The 22801-nt window shown below is 44.0% G+C and overlaps 7 non-coding genes across 7 annotated transcripts; all 7 read right to left on the bottom strand.

The window, feature by feature from the left end:
- Nucleotides 1-7303: 7303 nt before the first annotated feature.
- On the bottom strand, nt 7304-7417 carry LOC140308291 (U5 spliceosomal RNA). Its single transcript, XR_011916251.1, has one exon. It is a non-coding gene; the product is annotated as a U5 spliceosomal RNA (small nuclear RNA).
- Nucleotides 7418-7828: 411 nt separating this feature from the next.
- On the bottom strand, nt 7829-8019 carry LOC140307911 (U2 spliceosomal RNA). The gene has a single exon (XR_011915933.1). It is a non-coding gene; the product is annotated as a U2 spliceosomal RNA (small nuclear RNA).
- A 308-nt stretch (nt 8020-8327) lies between these two features.
- Nucleotides 8328-8441, bottom strand: LOC140308158 (U5 spliceosomal RNA). Its single transcript, XR_011916130.1, has one exon. It is a non-coding gene; the product is annotated as a U5 spliceosomal RNA (small nuclear RNA).
- A 411-nt stretch (nt 8442-8852) lies between these two features.
- On the bottom strand, nt 8853-9043 carry LOC140307913 (U2 spliceosomal RNA). The gene has a single exon (XR_011915934.1). It is a non-coding gene; the product is annotated as a U2 spliceosomal RNA (small nuclear RNA).
- A 308-nt stretch (nt 9044-9351) lies between these two features.
- On the bottom strand, nt 9352-9465 carry LOC140308159 (U5 spliceosomal RNA). The gene has a single exon (XR_011916131.1). It is a non-coding gene; the product is annotated as a U5 spliceosomal RNA (small nuclear RNA).
- Nucleotides 9466-9876: 411 nt separating this feature from the next.
- LOC140308363 (U2 spliceosomal RNA) lies at nt 9877-10067 on the bottom strand. The gene has a single exon (XR_011916317.1). It is a non-coding gene; the product is annotated as a U2 spliceosomal RNA (small nuclear RNA).
- A 285-nt stretch (nt 10068-10352) lies between these two features.
- Nucleotides 10353-10466, bottom strand: LOC140308160 (U5 spliceosomal RNA). Its single transcript, XR_011916132.1, has one exon. It is a non-coding gene; the product is annotated as a U5 spliceosomal RNA (small nuclear RNA).
- Nucleotides 10467-22801: the final 12335 nt, after the last annotated feature.

Consider the following 22801-nt stretch of genomic DNA (forward strand, 5'->3'; position numbering starts at 1 on the left):
TCAGGTGTGTTTCCAGAGCCACTAAAAACAGCTGTAATTAAACCTCTGCTGAAAAAGGACAATCTTGATAAGACGCAAATGAACAACTACAGGCCCATCTCAAATCTCCCATTTTTAAGTAAGATCATTGAAAAAGCGGTTTTTCAACAGCTTAATTACTTTTTAACACAAAATAACTGCTATGATACCTTCCAGTCAGGCTTTAGACAGCACCACAGCACTGAGACTGCTCTGACCAAAGTGTTTAATGACATATGTCTGAATACAGACAGTGGAAAAATGTCAGTCTTAGTTTTACTGGATCTCAGTGCTGCCTTTGATACAGTTGACCACAATATATTACTCAAACAACTGGAGAACTGGGCTGGTCTTTCCGGAACTGTACTAAACTGGTTCAAAACATACTTAGAGAACAGGAAGTACTTTGTGTCAATAGGTAACTTTACATCTGAGCAGACAAGAATCACAAGTTCCCCAAGGTTCCATCCTGGGACCTCTTCTGTTTAACATCTACATGCTCCCACTGGCACAGATTATAAAAAACAACCAAATAAACTACCATAGCTATGCAGATGACACACAGATGTATATAACAATGTCACCAGGAGACAGAGGGCCTGTACAGGCCCTTGGAAAATGCATTGAGGAGATTAATGACTGGATGTGCCACAACTTCCTCCAGCTAAACATAAACAAAACTGAGGTAATTGTCTTTGGAGCCAAAGATAAACGATTGAAAGTCACCACAGAGCTTCAATCTATAAATCTAAAAACGACCAACCAGGCCAGAAATCTGGGTGTAGTGATGGACTCAGACCTAAATTTGGACAAACACATTAAGGCATTAACAAAGTCAGCCTACTATCACCTTAAGAATATATCAAGGCTAAAAGATCTGATGTCTCAGCAGGACCTGGAAAAACTAGTCCATGCATTCATCTTTAGTAGGCTTGATTATTGTAATAGCATCTTTACAGGTCTGCCTAAAAAGTCAGTTAGACAACTGCAGCTCATCCAGAACTCAGCTGCTCGAGTCCTCACTAAGACCAAAAAAGTGGAGCACATCACAGTCCAGCTCTCAAGTCTTTACACTGGCTGCCTGTCCATCAGAGGATAGACTTTAAAGTTCTGATGCTGGTCTATAAAGCTCTGAATGGTCAAGGACCAAAATACATCAGTGACCTCCTGACCCACTATGAACCTTCCAGACCCCTCAGGTCATCTGGATCCGGTATTTTATCAGTTCCCAGAGTCAAAACCAGACATGGAGAAGCTGCATTCAGCTTCTATGCTCCACATGTCTGGAACAAAGTCCCAGAAAGCCTCAGATCAGCTGAAACACTCAGTGTATTTAAGTCCAGGTTGAAGACACATCTATTTTCAGCTGCATTTGAATAAGCTTGAGTTTCAAAACGGAATCATGTTTTAACTATTGATTTTATCTTTCATATATATAATTTTTTCTGATTTTATCTATTGTTCTTATTTCCTTCTTTTGTTTAAATTTTAAATCATGCTTTTTATTTCTTCTGTTTTAATGTCTCTGTGAAGCACTTTGAATCACCTTGTTGTTGAATTGTGCTATACAAATATACTTGCCTTGTCTTGCCTTGCCTTACATTGTCGGGCATTCGCACCTTGTCTTACCCGCTTTTTACAAACTATAGTCAGACATCCACACCTTCTTGCAGCTGAACCACCTCCGCTTACTGTTTTGATCATGTATGGTCTGGCAATACTACCTTTTCTTACCCGTTTGTGAGTAATTATGGCTGGACATTCACACCTACTTTCAGCAGAACACCACCTCTCTTGCTTTTGATGATGTATGGACCGGCATTCTTACCTTTTCTAACACATTTTTCAGCAATTATGTTCGGAGATTCACACCTACTCACAGACGAACAACTCCGCTCCCGCATTTGATGGTGTATAGTCGGGCATTCTCACCCTTTCTCATCAGCTTTTTGCAAATTATGATCTGACATCCACACCTTCTTGCAGCTGAACCACCTCCGCTTACTGTTTTGATCATGTATGGTCTGGCAATACTACCTTTTCTTACCCGTTTGTGAGTAATTATGGCTGGACATTCACACCTACTTTCAGCAGAACACCACCTCTCTCGCTTTTGATGATGTATGGACCGGCATTCTTACCTTTTCTAACACATTTTTCAGCAATTATGTTCGGAGATTCACACCTACTCACAGACGAACAACTCCGCTCCCGCATTTGATGGTGTATAGTCGGGCATTCTCACCCTTTCTCATCAGCTTTTTGCAAATTATGATCTGACATCCACACCTACTTGCAGTCGAACAGTTCTGCTCCCGCTTTTGATTATGTTTGGTTGGATATTCGAACCTTTTCTTAACTGCTTTTTACAAACTTTGGTTGGACGTTCACACCTTCTTGTAGCCGAACACATCCACAGCTGCTTTTGATGATGTATGGTTGGGCATTCGCACCTTTTTTTTACCCATTTTTCAGGAATTATGGGTGGATATTCACACCTTCTTGCAGCTGAACACCTCCTCTCCCACTTATGATCATGTGCGGTTTGATTTTAGAAATTTTTACTTTCATGTTTTCTAGCAATTATTGATGGACATTCACACCTTCTTGCAGCTGAACACCTCCTCTCCCACTTATGATCATGCGCAGTTTGATATTAGAAATTTTTACTTTCATGTTTTCTAGCAATTATTGATGGACATTCAGACCTTCTTTGCAGCTGAACACCTCCGCTCCCGCTTTTGATCATACATTGTCGGGCATTCATAACTTGTCTTACCAGATTTTTACAAACTTTAGTCCAACATTCACACCTTCTTGCAGCTGAACACCTCCGCTCCCGCTTTTGATGGTGTAAAGTCGGGCTTTCGAGCCTTTTCTTACCCGGTTTTTAGAAATTATGGTTGGATATTCAGACCTTGCAGCCGAACACCTCCGCTCCCTCTTTTGATCATACATTGTCGGGCATTCGCACCTTGTCTTACCCGCTTTTTACAAACTATAGTCAGACATTCACACGTTGCAGCTGAACCACCTCCGCTCCCTGTTTTGATCATGTATGGAGTGGCAATACTACCTTTTCTTACTTTTCTTTTCATTTGTGAGTAATTATGGCTGGACATTCACACCTACTTGCAGTCGAACAGCTCTGCTCCTGCTTTTGATTTTGTTTGGTTGGATATTCGAACCTTTTCTTAACTGCTTTTTACAAACTTTGGTCGGACGTTCACACCTTCTTGCAACCGAACACCTCCGCTTCCGCTTTTGATGGTATATATTCGGGAATTCGAACATTATCTTACCCGTTTTTTACAAACCATGGTCGGACTTTCACACCTTCTTGTAGCCGAACAACTCCACTCCCGCTATTGATTGTGTACAGTCGTGTAGTTTAACCTTTTCTTACCCGCTTTTTACCAACTATGGTCGGACATTCACACCGTCTACAGCGGAACACCTCCGCTTCCGCTTTTGATGGTGTATAGTCGGGCATTCGAACCTTTACTTACCCGCTTTTTACAAACTATGGTCGGACATTCAAACCTTCTTGTAGCCGAAAAGCTCCGCTCCCTCTTTTGATCATACATTGTCGGGCATTTGCACCTTTTCTTACCCGCTTTTTACAAACCATGGTCGGACTGTCACACCTTCTTGTAGCCGAACACATCTGCTCCCGCTATTGATTGTGTACAGTCGGGTTTTTTTAACCTTTTCTTACCCGCTTTTTACCAACTCTGGTCGGACATTCACACCTTCTTACAGCGGAACACCTCCGCTCCCTCTTTTGATGGTGTATGTTCGGGCATTCGAACCTTTTCTTACCCGCTTTTTACAAACTATGCTCGGACATTCAAACCTTCTTATAGCCGAACACATCCACTCCTGCTTTTGATGATGTGTGGTTGGGCATTCGAACCCACTTCTTGCCCGCTTTTCATTAATTATGGGTGGACATTCACACCTTGTCGCAGCCAAACAACTCCGCTCCCTGTTTTGATGGTGTATGGTTGGACATTCGCACCTTTTCTCACCCGCTTTTTGCAAACTATGGTCAGCAATTCACAGCTTCCTCTCCACCATACTTGTATGGTGGGATATTCACACCCACTTGCATCCGAAGACCTCCGCCCCCACTTTTGTTGATATTTAGTCGGTCATTCGCACCTTACCCGCTTTTGGCAAACTATGGCCTTCTTGCAGCCAAACACCTCTGATCTCGCTTTTGATGATGTAAGGTTGGGCATTCAGACCTTGCTTCCCCTGCTTTTCACCAAATATAGTCGGACATTCACACCTTCTTGCAGCCGAACACTTCCGCTCCACCTTTTAGTGTTCTATCACACCTTTTTTTCACCGCATTTTATAGATTATGGTTGGAAATTCTCAACCACTCTCATCCGAAGACCTCTCCTCCCGCTTTTGTTAATATATTTGAACTTTAGTCGGACATTCACACCTTCTTGCAGCTGAACCACCTCCGCTCCCTGTTTTGATCATGTATGGTCTGGCAATACTACTTTTTCTTACCCGTTTGTGAGTAATTATGGCTGGACATTCACACCTACTTTCAGCAGAACACCACCTCTCTCGCTTTTGATGATGTATGGACCGGCATTCTTACCTTTTCTAACACATTTTTCAGCAATTATGGTCGGAGATTCACACCTACTCACAGACAAACAACTCCGCTCCCGCATTTGATGGTGTATAGTCGGGCATTCTCACCCTTTCTCATCAGCTTTTTGCAAATTATGATCTGACATTAACACCTGCTTTTGATGATGTATGGTTGGGTATTCGCACCTTTTTTTTACCCATTTTTAAGGAATTATGGGTGGACATTCACACCTTCTTGCAGCTGAACACCTCCTCTCCCACTTATGATCATGTGCGGTTTGATTTTCGAAATTTTTACTTTAATTTTTTCTAGCAATTATTGATGGACATTCAGACCTTCTTGCAGCTGAACATCTCCGCTCCCGCTTTTGATCATACATTGTCGGACATTCATACCTTGTCTTACCAGATTTTTACAAACTTTAGTCGAACATTCACACCTTCTTGCAGCTGAACACCTCCGCTCCCGCTTTTGATGGTGTAAAGTCTGGCTTTTGAGCCTTTTCTTACCCGGTTTTTAGAAATTATGGTTGGACATTCAGACCTTGCAGCCGAACACCTCCGCTCCCTCTTTTGATTATACATTGTCGGGCATTCGCACCTTGTCTTACCCGCTTTTTACAAACTATAGTCAGACATTCACACGTTGCAGCTGAACCACCTCCGCTCCCTGTTTTGATCATGTATGGTCTGGCAATACTACCTTTTCTTACCCGTTTGTGAGTAATTATGGCTGGACATTCACACCTACTTTCAGCAGAACACCACCTCTCTCGCTTTTGATGATGTATGGACCGGCATTCTTACCTTTTCTAACACATTTTTCAGCAATTATGGTCGCAGATTCACACCTACTCACAGACAAACAACTCCGCTCCCGCATTTGATGGTGTATAGTCGGGCATTCTCACCCTTTCTCATCAGCTTTTTGCAAATCATGATCTGACATTCACACCTACTTGCAGTCGAAAAGCTCTGCTCCCGCTTTTGATTATGTTTGGTTGGATATTCGAACCTTTTCTTAACTGCTTTTTACAAACTTTGTTCGGAGGTTCACGTCTTCTTGAAGCCGAACACCTCCGCTTCCGCTTTTGATGGTGTACAGTCGGGCATTTTAACCTTTTCTTACCCGCTTTTTACCAACTATGGTCGGACATTCACACCTTCTTGCAGCTGAACACCTCCGCTCCCGCTTTTGATGGTGTATAGTCGGGCTTTTGAGCCTTTTCTTCCCCGGTTTTTACAAATTATGGTTGGACATTCAGACCTTGCAGCCGAAAACCTCCGCTCCCTCTTTTGATCATACATTGTTGGGCATTCGCACCTTGTCTTACGCGCTTTTTACAAACTTTAGTCAGAAATTCACACCTTGCAGCTGAACCACCTCCGCTCCCTGTTTTGATCATGTATAGTCTGGCAATACTACCATTTCTTACCCGTTTGTGAGTAATCTTCTAAAAGGTCATACCTGTCATTTTTTCCATTGAAACCATAAATATTTAAGAGGTTAAAGTCTTGCCCCATAAAATTCAAGTGTGCTAAAAGTGCCCGTCCGTCTCGCACCAGAACATGCGGATTTTTAATTAGAATGGCCACACCATCATTTTTAATTTGATTTGAGCCACTCCATATCGATAAATTGGGCCACATTTCCTCCCATTGTCTATGGTTTTTCAAAAAAGGTAGTCCACATTCTTGTATTAAAAACACATCTGATTTTATGGAGTCTAAGAAGGATATAATACTCTGGGCTCTTGTCTTTGATTTCACACTTCTCACATTTAGTGTTGAGAAGGTGAGAACCATTAAAAGGATAAAGGAAAGTAGGTATGTCATTTTCGTTTTTCTAAGTTATCAAAACAAATTACACACTCAGGTTATTTCTTGGGAAACTAGCTCTCCTTTTCGGACTCTCGTGTTGGCCTCTGATGCAATGTTGCATTTAACTTTGAGTCCCTGGGGGTTGATTGCAGAGCTAAAGGGAATCAGAGGACAACTCAGATGCCGTCCTCCTCGGCTGTTGACCTTCGGGGAGGTGAGTACCTTCACTAGACTCACCTGTCTGCTCTTCCTCCTCATTTAGCTTAGCTCCACCCTCTGCCTGTGAATTCTCACAGACTTCAGCACTGAGTGGTGAGGCCTCTACAGGCCCCTCTCCTTTTTGCTCCTCACTTCCAATCCAAGCTTTTAGCGGGAAGTTTGAATTTATTGGGTCAACCTCTTCACTTTGTTCACCAACTGCCACCTCAGAAGAGGTGATTTAATTCTCCACAGAGATTACATTTCCTGCCATTTGGACACTCTCCAAAAGTGTCCCCAATTTCTCTGCACTTCCCACATATCACCTTGGTACAAGCCTCAACCAGGTGCCCATGCTCACCACACTTGCGGCAGAGCTTGGGCTGCCCCTGGTACTGGATGTAACCTCGGTTTTCGAGGTGGCCAGAGTGTCACTTTGCATCTCCGCCCACCCGCTGCACTGAGCACTCTTCAGCCCTTTTAAATGGTATAACTTTGCACTCCCGCACGCTCCAGTGAGCACCATTCAAGCAACAACTTTGCACTCCAGCTTCAAACATCGGCACAGTCGCAACAAGTAAGGCAACTCTACTCAGAGAAGTCACTCTGCACAGTAACAAGATTTCTTTTGCACAGACAGAAAGGGCTTCACCCGCAAAGGTAAAGCCTGCCAAAAATAGCAACAACTCATTAGTGCTGCTCTCCACGGAAGTCTTTAGTAAAAGGCGAAAGACTTGTACATTATGAAGAGAAACCAGAGTACGATTATCTGTCACTGCGGGAGCAGGGCATCAGGCTAGTTGGCATAGCCACCTTCCCCATGGTGAGCTTTGCTTGGTTGAGACGCTTGCTCCCCCTCCTTGCTCCTCGGCTGACCAAGTAGGAAAAATCGGGCCCTATTCGATGGCTGCCTTGTCTTTTACTCTGTGCAAAAGACAAGGCAGCCACAAACACCACGGGAACACCGTATTGAGGCTTTGTTCTGACCGCTCATTCAGTGTCTCGTTTCTTTCAAGCAATTCTCCCGGTTAGCCCGCACTCGGCTCGCCCCCAGAGCTGTGTTAAAGTCTACTTCGCATTCACTCTCTTTTCTCAGCAGACTAAAAGAAAGTTTCATCTTGGGCTCCCTGAAACTTCCATCCTGCACCACTGTTTGCTTTTTCACAAGAGCAGAGAAGAGCGCACCGTTCCCAGCGGCACTGCAGTACCGGGTCGATGCTTGGAGTGAACGGAGCAAGCTCCTTTTTCAACTCCTATTGCTAAAAATCCATTTAATATGTAGTCCTCGTACAAAGGCCATATCAGATATTAAACTGATAAGAACAGGTACTACACTTGATCTTAGCCAAAAGGCCGAGAAGCGATAACTGTCCACTGGTTCACGTCCGAGGGCCCTTCCTGGCACAATGCGCACTTGTAGCGGTGTTCTTTTTATGGCCATAGGTGGCCAGAGTGTCACTTTGCACCTCCGCCCACCCGCTGCACTGAGCACTCTTCAGCCCTTTTAAATGGTATAACTTTGCACTCCCGCACGCTCCAGCAAGCACCATCCAAGCAACAACGTTGCACTCCAGCTTCAAACATCGGCACAGTCGCAACAAGTAAGGCGACTCTACTCAGAGAAGTCACTCTGCACAGTAACAAGATTTCTTTTGCACAGACGGAAAGGGCTTCACCCGCAAAGGTAAAGCCTGCCAAAAATAGAAACAACTCATTAGTGCTGCTTTCCACGGAAGTCTTTAGTAAAAGGCGAAAGACTTGTACGTTATGAAGAGAAACCAGAGTACGATTATCCGTCACTGCGGGAGCAGGGCATCAGGCTAGTTGGCATAGCCACCTTCCCCATGGTGAGCTTTGCTTGGTTGAGACGCTTGCTCCCCCTCCATGATCCTCGGCTGACCAAGTAGGACAAATCGGGCCCTATTCGATGGCTGCCTTGTCTTTTACTCTGTGCAAAAGACAAGGCAGCCACAAACACCACGGGAACACTGTATTGAGGCTTTGTTCTGACCGCTCATTCAGTGTCGCGTTTCTTTCAAGTAATTCTCCCGGTTAGCCCGCACTCGGCTTGCCCCCAGAGCTGTGTTAAAGTCTACTTCGCATTCACTCTCTTTTCTCAGCAGACTAAAAGAAAGTTTCATCTTGGGCTCCCTGAAACTTCCATCCTGCACCACTGTTTGCTTTTTCACAAGAGCAGAGAAGAGCGCACCGTTCCCAGCGGCACTGCAGTACCGGGTCGATGCTTGGAGTGAACGGAGCAAGCTCCTTTTTCAACTCCTATTGCTAAAAATCCATTTAATATGTAGTCCTCGTACAAAGGCCATATCAGATATTAAACTGATAAGAACAGGTACTACACTTGATCTTAGCCAAAAGGCCGAGAAGCGATAACTGTCCACTGGTTCACGTCCGAGGGCCCTTCCTGGCACAATGCGCACTTGTAGCGGTGTTCTTTTTATGGCCATAGGTGGCCAGAGTGTCACTTTGCACCTCCGCCCACCCGCTGCACTGAGCACTCTTCAGCCCTTTTAAATGGTATAACTTTGCACTCCCGCACGCTCCAGCAAGCACCATCCAAGCAACAACGTTGCACTCCAGCTTCAAACATCGGCACAGTCGCAACAAGTAAGGCGACTCTACTCAGAGAAGTCACTCTGCACAGTAACAAGATTTCTTTTGCACAGACGGAAAGGGCTTCACCCGCAAAGGTAAAGCCTGCCAAAAATAGAAACAACTCATTAGTGCTGCTTTCCACGGAAGTCTTTAGTAAAAGGCGAAAGACTTGTACGTTATGAAGAGAAACCAGAGTACGATTATCCGTCACTGCGGGAGCAGGGCATCAGGCTAGTTGGCATAGCCACCTTCCCCATGGTGAGCTTTGCTTGGTTGAGACGCTTGCTCCCCCTCCATGATCCTCGGCTGACCAAGTAGGACAAATCGGGCCCTATTCGATGGCTGCCTTGTCTTTTACTCTGTGCAAAAGACAAGGCAGCCACAAACACCACGGGAACACTGTATTGAGGCTTTGTTCTGACCGCTCATTCAGTGTCGCGTTTCTTTCAAGTAATTCTCCCGGTTAGCCCGCACTCGGCTTGCCCCCAGAGCTGTGTTAAAGTCTACTTCGCATTCACTCTCTTTTCTCAGCAGACTAAAAGAAAGTTTCATCTTGGGCTCCCTGAAACTTCCATCCTGCACCACTGTTTGCTTTTTCACAAGAGCAGAGAAGAGCGCACCGTTCCCAGCGGCACTGCAGTACCGGGTCGATGCTTGGAGTGAACGGAGCAAGCTCCTTTTTCAACTCCTATTGCTAAAAATCAATTTAATATGTAGTCCTCGTACAAAGGCCATATCAGATATTAAACTGATAAGAACAGGTACTACACTTGATCTTAGCCAAAAGGCCGAGAAGTGATATCTGTCCACTGGTTCACGTCCAAGGGCCCTTCCTGGCACAATGCGCACTTGTAGCGGTGTTCTTTTTATGGCCATAGGTGGCCAGAGTGTCACTTTGCACCTCCGCCCACCCGCTGCACTGAGCACTCTTCAGCCCTTTTAAATGGTATAACTTTGCACTCCCGCACGCTCCAGCAAGCACCATCCAAGCAACATCGGCACAGTTGCAACAAGTAAGGCGACTCTACTCAGAGAAGTCACTCTGCACAGTAACAAGATTTCTTTTGCACAGACGGAAAGGGCTTCACCCGCAAAGGTAAAGCCTGCCAAAAATAGAAACAACTCATTAGTGCTGCTTTCCACGGAAGTCTTTAGTAAAAGGCGAAAGACTTGTACGTTATGAAGAGAAACCAGAGTACGATTATCCATCACTGCGGGAGCAGGGCATCAGGCTAGTTGGCATAGCCACCTTCCCCATGGTGAGCTTTGCTTGGTTGAGACGCTTGCTCCCCCCCTTGCTCCTCGGCTGACCAAGTAGGAACAATCGGGCCCTATTCGATGGCTGCCTTGTCTTTTACTCTGTGCAAAAGACAAGGCAGCAACAAAAACACCACGGGAAAACCGTATTGAGGCTTTGTTCTGACCGCTCATTCGGTGTCGCGTTTCTTTCAAGCAATTCTCCCGGTTAGCCCACACTCGGCTCGCTCCTAGAGCCGTGTTAAAGTCTACTTCGCATTCATTCTTGTTTCTCAGCAGACTCTTGGGATTTTATCTATAAAATGAATTCCTTCACTCAAACTATGTTAAAACTGCTTTGTCCTTCATATTTACCATGTCTAGAAAGATTTAAACAAAAAAAACAACGTTGTACTTTGCAGTAAAAGACAGAGCAAATCTAAAGTTTCATGAATCCGAGAATAAGCTTACTTTCATGAGTTCTTCACGATTTGGGATTTTGCTATAAAATGAATTCCTTCACTCAAACTAAATTAAAACTGCTAAACCGCTAATCTGTTACATGTAAGGCAGATGTCAAATTCACCGAAATAGGATCTAAGGGTATTCGGCCAATCGAGCTGTAGCAGCTTCGGTAAAAGAGTATAAGTTGAAGAGTTTGTGAATAAAGGTGTGCGCACACATAGTGAGCTGTAGGAAAATAGGCAGGGAGCAATGCCGGCTGGGGTATATGTTCTTGTATGTTGTCTGACTGTTTGATTTGAATGTGTTGTGTAAGTGTCCCGTTGAATGTTACATGTTTGGGCTTTGACACGCTTCACTGTGGTTGTTAACTGTGTGGTGTGTCCTGAAATGTTATATGTTTGGGCTGTGTGACATGCTTAATGCTTGTCAGTAGCTACCCACTTATTCATATATAGCAACTGACAACATAAGAAGTCCGGACATACTTTGATAGTAGTTGTAGAAGTATCCTTATTGATAATAGATAAACTAATTCATAGTGATAGAACAGTAGATGAACAGGTGCCTGCACATGTCTCACGAAAATAAAATGGGTGTATGATTGCTGACGGCAGAGCAATACTGCCAAACTTATGAGTTCTTGTGGCAAACTTGATTCAGTGTCTTGACGTGTATACGCTGTTTCGCTGACTTGATTGTCACAAGAAACAAAGTGTGTTTGATAAGATCCGACCATTTTATTACGGGAGGATCAGTATCAGTATTCGGCTGCAAGTAGGTGTGAATGTCCAACCATAATTTGTAAAAAGCGGGTAAGAAAAGGTTCTCATGCCCGACTATACATTAACAAAAGCGGGAGGAGAGGTCTTCGGATGAGAGTGGGTGAGAATTTCCAACCATAATCTATAAAATGCGGTGAAGAAAAAGGTGTGAATGCTACATAGAACACTCAAAAGTGGAGCGGAAGTGTTCGGCTGCAAGAAGGTGTGAATGTCCGACTATATTTGGTGAAAAGTAGGTGAAGCAAGGTCTGAATGCCCAACCTTACATCATCAAAAGCGAGATCAGGTGTTTGGCTGCAAGAAGGCCATAGTTTGCCAAAAGCGGGTAAGGTGCGAATGACCGACTAAATATCAACAAAAGTGGGGGCGGAGGTCTTCGGATGCAAGTGGGTGTGAATATCCCACCATACAAGTATGGTGGAGAGGAAGCTGTGAATGGCCGACCATAGTAAAAAGCGGGTGAGAAAAGGTGCGAATGTCCACCATTATACACCATCAAAACAGGGAGCGGAGGTGTTTGGCTGCGACAAGGTGTGAATGTCCACCCATAATTAATGAAAAGCGGGCAACAAGTAGGTTTGAATGCCCAACCATACATCATCAAAATAAGGAGCGGAGGTGTTCCGTTGTAAGAAGTTATGAATGTCCGACCATAGTTGGTAAAAAGCGGGTAAGAAAAGGTTAAAATACCCGACTGTACACAATCAATAGCGGGAGCGGAGTTGTTCGGCTACTAAAAGGTGTGAAAGTCCGACCAAGTTTTGTAAAAAGCGGGTAAGAAAAGGTTCGAATGCCCGACAATTTATGATCAAAAGAGGGAGCGGAGTTGTTCAGCTGCAAGAAGGTCTGAATGTCCATCAATAATTGCTAGAAAAAATTAAAGTAAAAATTTTGAAAATCAAACCGCACATGATCATAAGTGGGAGAGGAGGTGTTCAGCTGCAAGAAGGTGTGAATGTCCACCCATAATTACTGAAAAATGGGTAAAAAAAAGGTGCGAATACCCAACCATACATCATCAAAAGCAGCTGTGGATGTGTTCGGCTACAAGAGGGTTTGAACGTCCAACCAAAGTTTGTAAAAAGCAGTTAAGAAAAGTTTCGAATATCCAACCAAACATAATCAAAAGCGGGAGCAGAACTGTTCGACTGCAAGTAAGTGTGAATGTCAGATCATAATTTGCAAAACAACAACTATACACCATCAAATGCGGGAGCGGAGTTGTTCGTCTGTTAGTAGGTGTGAATCTCCGACCATAATTGCTGAAAAATGTGTTAGAAAAGGTAAGAATGCCGGTCCATACATCATCAAAAGCGAGAGAGGTGGTGTTCTGCTGAAAGTAGGTGTGAATGTCCAGCCATAATTACTCACAAACAGGTAAGAAAATGTAGTATTGCCTGATCATACATGATCAAAACAGGGAGCGGAGGTGGTTCAGCTGCAAGAAGGTGTGAATGTCCGACTAAAGTTCAAATATATTCACAAAAGCGGGAGGAGAGGTCTTCGGATGAGAGTGGTTGAGAATTTCCAACCATAATCCATAAAATGCGGTGAAAAAAAGGTGTGATAGAACACTAAAAGGTGGAGCAGACGTGTTCCGCTGTAAGAAGGTGTGAATGTCCGACCATAGTTTGTAAAAAGCGGGTAAGAAAAGGTTAAAATACCCGACTGTACACCACCAATAGCGGGAGCAGGGTTGTTCGGGTACAAGAAGGTGTGAAAGTCCACCCATGGTTTGTAAAAAGCGGGTAACAAAAGGTTCGAATGCCCGAATATATACTATCAAAAGCGGAAGCGGAGGTGTTCGGCTGCAAGAAGGTGTGAACGTCCGACCAAAGTTTGTAAAAAGCAGTTAAGAAAAGGTTCGAATATCCAACCAAACAAAATCAAAAGCGGGAGCAGAGCTGTTCGACTGCAAGTAGGTGTGAATGTCCAGCCATAATTACTCACAACCGGGTAAGAAAAGGTAGTATTGCCAGACCATACATAATCAAAACAGGGAGCAGAGGTGGTTCAGCTGCAACGTGTGAATGTCTGACTATAGTTTGCAAAAAGCGGGTAAGACAAGGTGCGAATAACCGAAAATGTATGATCAAAAGAGGGAGCGGAGGTGTTCGGCTGCAAGGTCTGAATGTCCAACCATAATTTCTAAAAACCAGGTAAGAAAAGGCTCGAAAGCCCGACTATACACCATCAAAAGCGGAAGCGGAGGTGTTCGGCTTCAAGAAGACGTGTACCTCCGAACAAAGTTTGTAAAAAGCAGTGAAGAAAAGGTTCGAATATCCAACCAAACATAATCAAAAGCGGGAGCAGAGCTGTTCGACTGCAAGTAGGTGTGAATGTCAGATCATAATTTGCAAAAAGCTGATGAGAAAGGGTGAGAATGCCCGACTATACACCATCAAATGCGGTAGCGGAGTTGTTCGGCTTTGAGTAGGTGTGAATGTCCAGCCAAAATTACTCACAAACGGGTAAGAAAAGGTAGTATTGCCAGACCATACATGATCAAAACAGGGAGCGGAGGTGGTTCAGCTGCAAGAAGGTCTGAATGTCCGACTAAAGTTTGTAAAAAGCGCGTAAGACAAGGTGCGAATGCCAGACAATGTATGATCAAAAGAGGGAGCGGAGGTGTTAGGTTGCAAGAAGGTCTGAATGTCCAACCATAATTTGTAAAAACCGGGAAGAAAAGGCTCGAAAGCCCTACTATACACCATCAAAAGCGCGAGCAGAGGGGTTCAGCTGCAAGAAGGTCTGAATGTCCATCAATAATTTCTTTAAAACATGAAAGAAAATTTTCGAATATCAAACCGCACATGATCATAAGCGGGAGAGGATGTTTTCAGCTGCAAGACGGTGTGAATGTCCACCCATAATTCCTGAAAAATGGGTAAAAAAAGGTGCGAATGCCCAACCATACATTATCAAAAGCAGCTGTGAATATCAGATCATAATTTGCAAAAAGCTGATGAGAAAGAGTGAGAATGCCCGACTATACACCATCAAATGCGGGAACGGAGGTGTTCGGCTCTGAGTAGGTGGGAATGTCCGACCATAATTGCTGAAAAATGTGTTAGAAAAGGTAAGAATGCCGGTCCATACATCATCAAAAGCGAGAGAGGTGGTGTTCTGCTGAAAGTAGGTGTGAATGTCCAGCCATAATTACTCACAAACGGGTAAGAAAAGGTAGTATTGCCAGACCATACATAATCAAAACAGGGAGCGGAGGTGATTCAGCTGCAAGAAGGTCTGAATGTCCGAGCATAGTTTGTAAAAAGCGGGTAAGAAAAGGTTTGAATGCCCGAAAATACACCATCAAAAGAGGGAGCGGACGTGTTCCGCTGTAAGAAGGTGTGAATGTCCGACCAGAGCTGGTAAAAAGCGGGTAAGAAAAGGTTAAAAAACCCAACTGTACACAATCGATAGCGGGAGCAGATGTGTTCGGCTACAAGAAGTTGTGACAGTCCGACCATGGTTTTATAAAAAGCGGGTAAGAAAGGGTGCGAATGCCCGACAATGTATGATCAAAAGAGGCAGTGGAGGCTTTCGGCTACAAGAAGGTTTGAATGTCCGACCATAGTTTGTAAAAAGCGGGTAAGAAAAGGTTCGCATGCCCGACTATACACCATCAAAAGCGGAAGCGGAGGTGTTCCGCTGTAAGACGGTGTGAATGTCCGACCATAGTTGGTAAAAAGCGGGTAAGAAAAGGTTAAACTACCCGACTGTACACAATAAATAGCGGGAGTGGAGTTGTTCGGCTGCAAGAAGGTGTGAACGTCCGACCAAAGTTTGTAAAAAGCAGTTAAGAAAAGGTTCGAATATCCAACCAAACAAAATCAAAAGCGGGAGCAGAGCTGTTCGACTGCAAGTAGGTGTGAATGTCCAGCCATAATTACTCACAACCGGGTAAGAAAAGGTAGTATTGCCAGACCATACATAATCAAAACAGGGAGCAGAGGTGGTTCAGCTGCAACGTGTGAATGTCTGACTATAGTTTGTAAAAAGCGGGTAAGACAAGGTGCGAATAACCGACAATGTATGATCAAAAGAGGGAGCGGAGGTGTTCGGCTGCGAGGTCTGAATGTCCAACCATAATTTCTAAAAACCAGGTAAGAAAAGGCTCGAAAGCCCGACTATACACCATCAAAAGCGGAAGCGGAGGTGTTCGGCTTCAAGAAGACGTGTACCTCCGAACAAAGTTTGTAAAAAGCAGTTAAGAAAAGGTTCGAATATCCAACCAAACATAATCAAAAGCGGGAGCAGAGCTGTTCGACTGCAAGTAGGTGTGAATGTCAGATCATAATTTGCAAAAAGCTGATGAGAAAGGGTGAGAATGCCCGACTATACACCATCAAATGCGGTAGCGGAGTTGTTCGGCTTTGAGTAGGTGTGAATGTCCAGCCAAAATTACTCACAAACGGGTAAGAAAAGGTAGTATTGCCAGACCATACATGATCAAAACAGGGAGCGGAGGTGGTTCAGCTGCAAGAAGGTCTGAATGTCCGACTAAAGTTTGTAAAAAGCGCGTAAGACAAGGTGCGAATGCCAGACAATGTATGATCAAAAGAGGGAGCGGAGGTGTTAGGTTGCAAGAAGGTCTGAATGTCCAACCATAATTTGTAAAAACCGGGAAGAAAAGGCTCGAAAGCCCTACTATACACCATCAAAAGCGCGAGCAGAGGGGTTCAGCTGCAAGAAGGTCTGAATGTCCATCAATAATTTCTTTAAAACATGAAAGAAAATTTTCGAATATCAAACCGCACATGATCATAAGCGGGAGAGGATGTTTTCAGCTGAAAGACGGTGTGAATGTCCACCCATAATTCCTGAAAAATGGGTAAAAAAAGGTGCGAATGCCCAACCATACATTATCAAAAGCAGCTGTGAATATCAGATCATAATTTGCAAAAAGCTGATGAGAAAGAGTGAGAATGCCCGACTATACACCATCAAATGCGGGAGCGGAGGTGTTCGGCTCTGAGTAGGTGGGAATGTCCGACCATAATTGCTGAAAAATGTGTTAGAAAAGGTAAGAATGCCGGTCCATACATCATCAAAAGCGAGAGAGGTGGTGTTCTGCTGAAAGTAGGTGTGAATGTCCAGCCATAATTACTCACAAACGGGTAAGAAAAGGTAGTATTGCCAGACCATACATGATCAAAACAGGGAGCGGAGGTGGTTCAGCAGCAAGAAGGTGTGAATGTCCGACTAAAGTTCAAATATATTAACAAAAGCGGGAGGAGAGGTCTTCGGATGACAATGGTTGAGAATTTCCAACCATAATCTATAAAATGCGGTGAAAAAAAGGTGTTATAGAACACTAAAAGGTGGAGCGGAAGTGTTCGGCTGCAAGAAGGTGTGAATGTCCGACTATATTTGGTGAAAAGCAGGGGAAGCAAGGTCTGAATGCCCAACCTTACATCATCAAAAGCGAGATCAGAGGTGTTTGGCTGCAAGAAGGCCATAGTTTGCCAAAAGCGGGTAAGGTGCGAATGACCGACTAAATATCAACAAAAGTGGGGGCGGAGGTCTTCGGATGCAAGTGGGTGTGAATCTTCCACCATACAAGTATGGTGGAGAGGAAGCTGTGAATTGCTGACCATAGTTTGCAAAAAGCGGTTGAGAAAAGGTGCGAATGTCCAACCATACATGATCAAAACAGGGAGCGGAGGTGTTTGGCTGCGACAAGGTGTGAATGTCCACCCATAATTAATGAAAAGCGGGCAAGAAGTAGGTTCGAATGCCCAACCACACATCATCAAAAGCAGGAGTGGATGTGTTCGGCTACAAGAAGGTTTGAATGTCCGAGCATAGTTTGTAAAAAGCGGGTAAGAAAAGGTTCGAATGCCCAAACATACACCATCAAAAGAGGGAGCGGACGTGTTCCGCTTTAAGAAGGTGTGAATGTCCGACCAGAGTTGGTAAGAAGCGGGTAAGAAAACGTTAAAAAACCTGACTGTACACAATCAATAGTGGGAGCGGATGTGTTCAGCTACAAGAAGGTGTGACAGTCCGACCATGGTTTGTAAAAAGCGGGTAAGAAAAGTTGCAAATGCCCGACAATGTATGATCAAAAGAGGGAGCGGAGCTTTTCGGCTACAAGAAGGATTGAATGTCCGACCATAGTTTGTAAAAAGCGGGTAAGAAAAGGTTCGAATGCCCGACTATACACCATCAAAAGCGGAAGCGGAGGTGTTCCGCTGTAAGACGGTGTGAATGTCAAACCATAGTTGGTAAAAAGCGGGTAAGAAAAGGTTAAACTACCCGACTGTACACAATCAATAGCGTGAGTGGAGTTGTTCGGCTACAAGAAGGTGTGAAAGTCCGACCATGGTTTGTAAAAAGCGGGTAAGAAAAGGTTCGAATTCCCGAATATATACCATCAAAAGCGGAAGCGGAGGTGTTCGGTTGCAAGAAGGTTTGAACGTCAGACCAAAGTTTGTAAAAAGCAGTTAAGAAAAGCGTCGAATATCCAACCAAACAAAATCAAAAGCGGGAGCAGAGCTGTTCGACTGCAAGTAGGTGTGAATGTCCAGCCATAATTACTCACAAACGGGTAAGAAAAGCTAGTATTGCCAGACCATACATGATCAAAACAGGGAGCGGAGGTGGTTCAGCTGCAACGTGTGAATGTCTGACTATAGTTTGTAAAAAGCGGGTAAGACAAGGTGCGAATGCCCAACAATGTATGATCAAAAGAGGGAGCGGAGGTGTTCGGCTACAAGAAGGTGTGAAAGTCCGACCATGGTTTGTAAAAAGCAGGTAAGAAAAGGTTCGAATGCCCGAACATACACCATCAAAAGAGGGAGCGGACGTGTTCCGCTGTAAGAAGGTGTGAATGTCCGACCATAGTTGGTAAAAAGCGGGTAAGAAAAGGTTAAAATACCCGACTGTACACAATCAATAGCGGGAGCAGAGTTGTTCGGCTACAAGAAGGTATGAAAGTCCACCCATGGTATGTAAAAAGCGGGTAACAAAAGGTTCGAATGCCCAAATATGTACCATCAAAAGCGGAAGCAGAGGTGTTCGACTGCAAGTAGGTGTGAATATCAGATCATATGCAAAAAGTTGATGAGAAAGGGTGAGAATGCCTGACTAAACACCATCGAATGCGGGAGCGGAAGTGTTTGGCTGTGAGTAGGTGTGAATGTCCGACCATAATTGCTGAAAAATGTGTTAGAAAAGGTAAGAATGCTGGACCATACATCATCAAAAGCGGGAGAGGTGGTGTTCGGCTGCAAGAAGGTGTGAAAGTCCGACCATGGTTTGTAAAAAGCGGGTAAGAAAAGGTTTGAATGCCCGAATATACACCATCAAAAGTGGAAGCGGAATTGTTCGGCTGCAAGAAGGTGTGAACGTCCGACCAGTTTGTAAAAAGCAGTGAAAAGCGAGAAAAAGCTTTTCGTTAGTTTTGCATGATTTGGGATTTTGCTTATAAAATGCATTCCTTCACTCAAACTATGTTAAAACTGATTTGTCCTTCATATTTACCTTGTCTAGAAAGATTTAAACAAAAAAAAACCCCAACGTACTTTGCAGTAAAAGAAAGAGCAAATCTAAGATCTAAAAGTTTCAGGAATCCGAGTATAAGCTTGCTTTCATGAGTTCTTCACGATTTCGGATTTTGCTACAAAATGAATTGCTTTGCTCAAACCAAGTTAAACCTGCTTTGTCCTTCCATATTTATCAATGTCGAGATAGATTTAAACAAAACAAAGAAAACACGTTGTACTTTGCAATATAACAAATAGCAACACTGAAGGATCAGGAATCCGAGAATAAGCTTTTCATGTGTTGTGCATGTTTTGAGATTTTGTTTTAAAATGAATTCCTTCACTCAAACTATGTTAAAACTGCTTTGACATTGATAAATATGAAGACAAAGCAATTTTAACTTGGTTTGAGCAAAGCAATTCATTTTATAGGAAAATCCGAAATCATGCAGAACGTATGAAAATAAGCTTATTCTCGGATTCCTGTTCCTTCAGTGTTGCTCTTTCTTCTACTGCAATATACAATGTTGTTCTTTGTTGAAGTCGATCTAGACATTGATAAATATGAAGTTAAAAGCAGTTTTAACATAGTTTGAGTGAAGGAATTCATTTTATAGCAAAATCCCAAATCATGCAGAACGTATGAAAAGAAGCTTATTCTCGGATTCCTGTTCCTTCAGTGTCTCTCTTTCTTCTACTGCAATATACAATGTTGTTCTTTGTTGAAGTCGATCTAGACATTGATAAATATGAAGGACAAAGTAGTTTTCACTTGGTTTGAGTGAAGGAATTCATTTTATACATAAAATCCCAAATCATGCAGAACGTATGAAAGTAAGCTTATTCTCGGATTCCTGTTCCTTCAGTGTTGCTCTTTCTTCTACTGCAATATACAATGTTGTTCTTTGTTGAAGTCGATCTAGACATTGATAAATATGAAGGTAAAAGCAGTTTTAACATAGTTTGAGTGAAGGAATTCATTTTATAGCAAAATCCCAAATCATGCAGAACGTATGAAAATAAGCTTATTCTCGGATTCCTGATCCTTCAGTGTCTCTCTTTCTTCTACTGCAAAATCTAATGTTGTTCTTTGTTGAAGTCGATCTAGACATTGATAAATATGAAGGTAAAAGCCGTTTTACCATAGTTTGATTGAAGGAATGCATTTTATAAGCAAAATCCAAAATCATGCAGAACTCATGAAAAGCTTTTTCTCGGATTTCTGAACCTTTCTTTCTTTTACTGCAAAATACTACGTTGTTTTTTGTTCAAATCTATCTAGACATTTATAAATACCAGCCGAACATCTCTGCTGCCGCTTTTGATAATTTATGGTTTGGTATTCTTACCTTTTCTTACCCGTTTGTGAGTAATTATGGCTGGATATTCACACCTTCTTGCAGCCGAACACCACCTCTCCCGCTTTTGATGATGTATGGGCTGGCATTCTTACCTTTTCTAACACATTTTTCAGCAACTAGGGTGGGACATTCACACCTACTCACAGACAAACACCTCCGCTCTCGCATTTGATGGTGTATAGTAGGGCATTCTCACCCTTTCTCATCAGCTTTTTGCAAATTATGATCTGACATTCACACCTACTGCTTTTTACAAACTATGGTCAGACATTCACACCGTCTTACAGTGCAACACCTCCGCTCCCGCTTTTGATGGTGTATAGTCGGGCATTCAAACCTTTCTTACCCGCTTTTTACAAACTTTGGTCGGACATTCAGACCTTCTTGTAGCCGAAAACCTCCGCTCCCTCTTTTGATCATACATTGTCGGGCATTCGCACCTTTTCTTACCCGCTTTTTACAAACCATGGTGAGACTTTCACACCTTCTTGTAGCCGAACACATCCGCTCCCGCTATTGATTGTGTACAGTCGGATATTTGAACCTTTTCTTACCTTCTTTTTACCAACTATGGTTGGGCATTCACACCTACTTACAGCGGAACACGTCCGGTCTGTCTTTTGATGGTGTATGTTCGGGCATTCGAAGCTTTTCTTACCCGCTTTTTACAAACTATGCTCGGACATTCAAACCTTCTTGTACCCGAACACATCCACTCCTGCTTTTGATGATGTTTGGTTGGGCATTGGAACCTACTTGTTGCCCGCTATTCATTAATTATGGGTGGACATTAAAACCTTGTCGCAGCCAAACACGTCCGCTCCCTGTTTTGATCATGTATGGTTGGACATTCGCACCTTTTCTCACCCGCTTTTTGCAAACAATGGTCAGCAATTTATAGCTTCCTCTCCACCATACTTGTATGGTGGAATATTCACACCCACTTGCATCCGAAGACCTCCGCCCCCACTTTTGTTGATATTTAGTCGGTCATTCGCACCTTACCCGCTTTTGGCAAACTATGGCCTTCTTGCAGCCAAACACCTCTGATCTCGCTTTTGATGATGTAAGGTTGGGCATTCAGACCTTGCTTCACATGCTTTTCACCAAATATAGTCGGACATTCACACCTTCTTGCAGCCGAACACTTCCGCTCCACCTTTTAGTGTTCTATAATACCTTTTTTTCACCGCATTTTATAGATTATGGTTGGAAATTCTCAAACACTCTCATCCGAAGACTTCTCCTCTCGCTTTTGTTAATATATTTGAACTTTAGTCGGACATTCACACCTTCTTGCAGCTGAACCACCTCCGCTCCCTGTTTTGATCATGTATGGTCTGGCAATACTACCTTTTCTTACCCGTTTGTGAGTAATTATGGCTGGACATTCACACCTACTTTCAGCAGAACACCACTTCTCTCGCTTTTGATGATGTATGGACCGGCATTCTTACCTTTTCTAACACATTTTTCAGCAATTATGGTCGGAGATTCACACCTACTCACAGACAATCAACTCCGCTCCCGCATTTGATGGTGTATAGTTGGGCATTCTCACCCTTTCTCATCAGCTTTTTGCAAATTATGATCTGACATCCCTCCCTCCTGAGCTGTCACCTTATCGTGGTGGGGGAGTTTGCGTGCCCCAATGAGTCCGGGAGCTATGTTGCTCGGGGCTTTAAGCCCCTGGTAGGGTCACCCAAGGCAAGCAGATCCTAGATGAGGGACCAGACAAAGAACAGCTCAAAAGACCCCTTATGATGAACAAAAAATTTGGACCTCGTGATCCCTTGCCCGGATATGGGACACCGGGGCCTCCCCCCGGAGCCAGGCCCGGGGGTGGGGCCCGGCAGCGGGCACCTGGTGGCCGGGTCTGTGCCCATGGGGCTCGGTCGGGCATAGCCCGAAATGATGACGTGGGTCCCCCTTCCGACGGGCTCACCACCCGTGGGAGGGGCCAAGGGGGTCGGGTGCGATGTGAGCTGGGTAGCGGCCGAAGGCAGAGGCCTTGGCGGTCTGATCCTCGGCTACTGAAGCTAGCTCTTGGGACGTGGAATGTCACCTCTCTGTTGGGGAAGGAGCCGGAGCTGGTGCGCGAGGCTGAGCGGTTCCGGCTAGATATAGTCGGACTCACCTCGACGCACGGCTTGGGCTCTGGAACCAGTCCTCTTGAGAGGGGTTGGACTCTCTTCCACTC

Source organism: Leuresthes tenuis, unplaced genomic scaffold (assembly GCF_036924035.1).
Source record: "Leuresthes tenuis unplaced genomic scaffold, fLeuTen1.0.hap1 SCAF_5, whole genome shotgun sequence".
Taxonomy (NCBI): domain Eukaryota; kingdom Metazoa; phylum Chordata; class Actinopteri; order Atheriniformes; family Atherinopsidae; genus Leuresthes; species Leuresthes tenuis.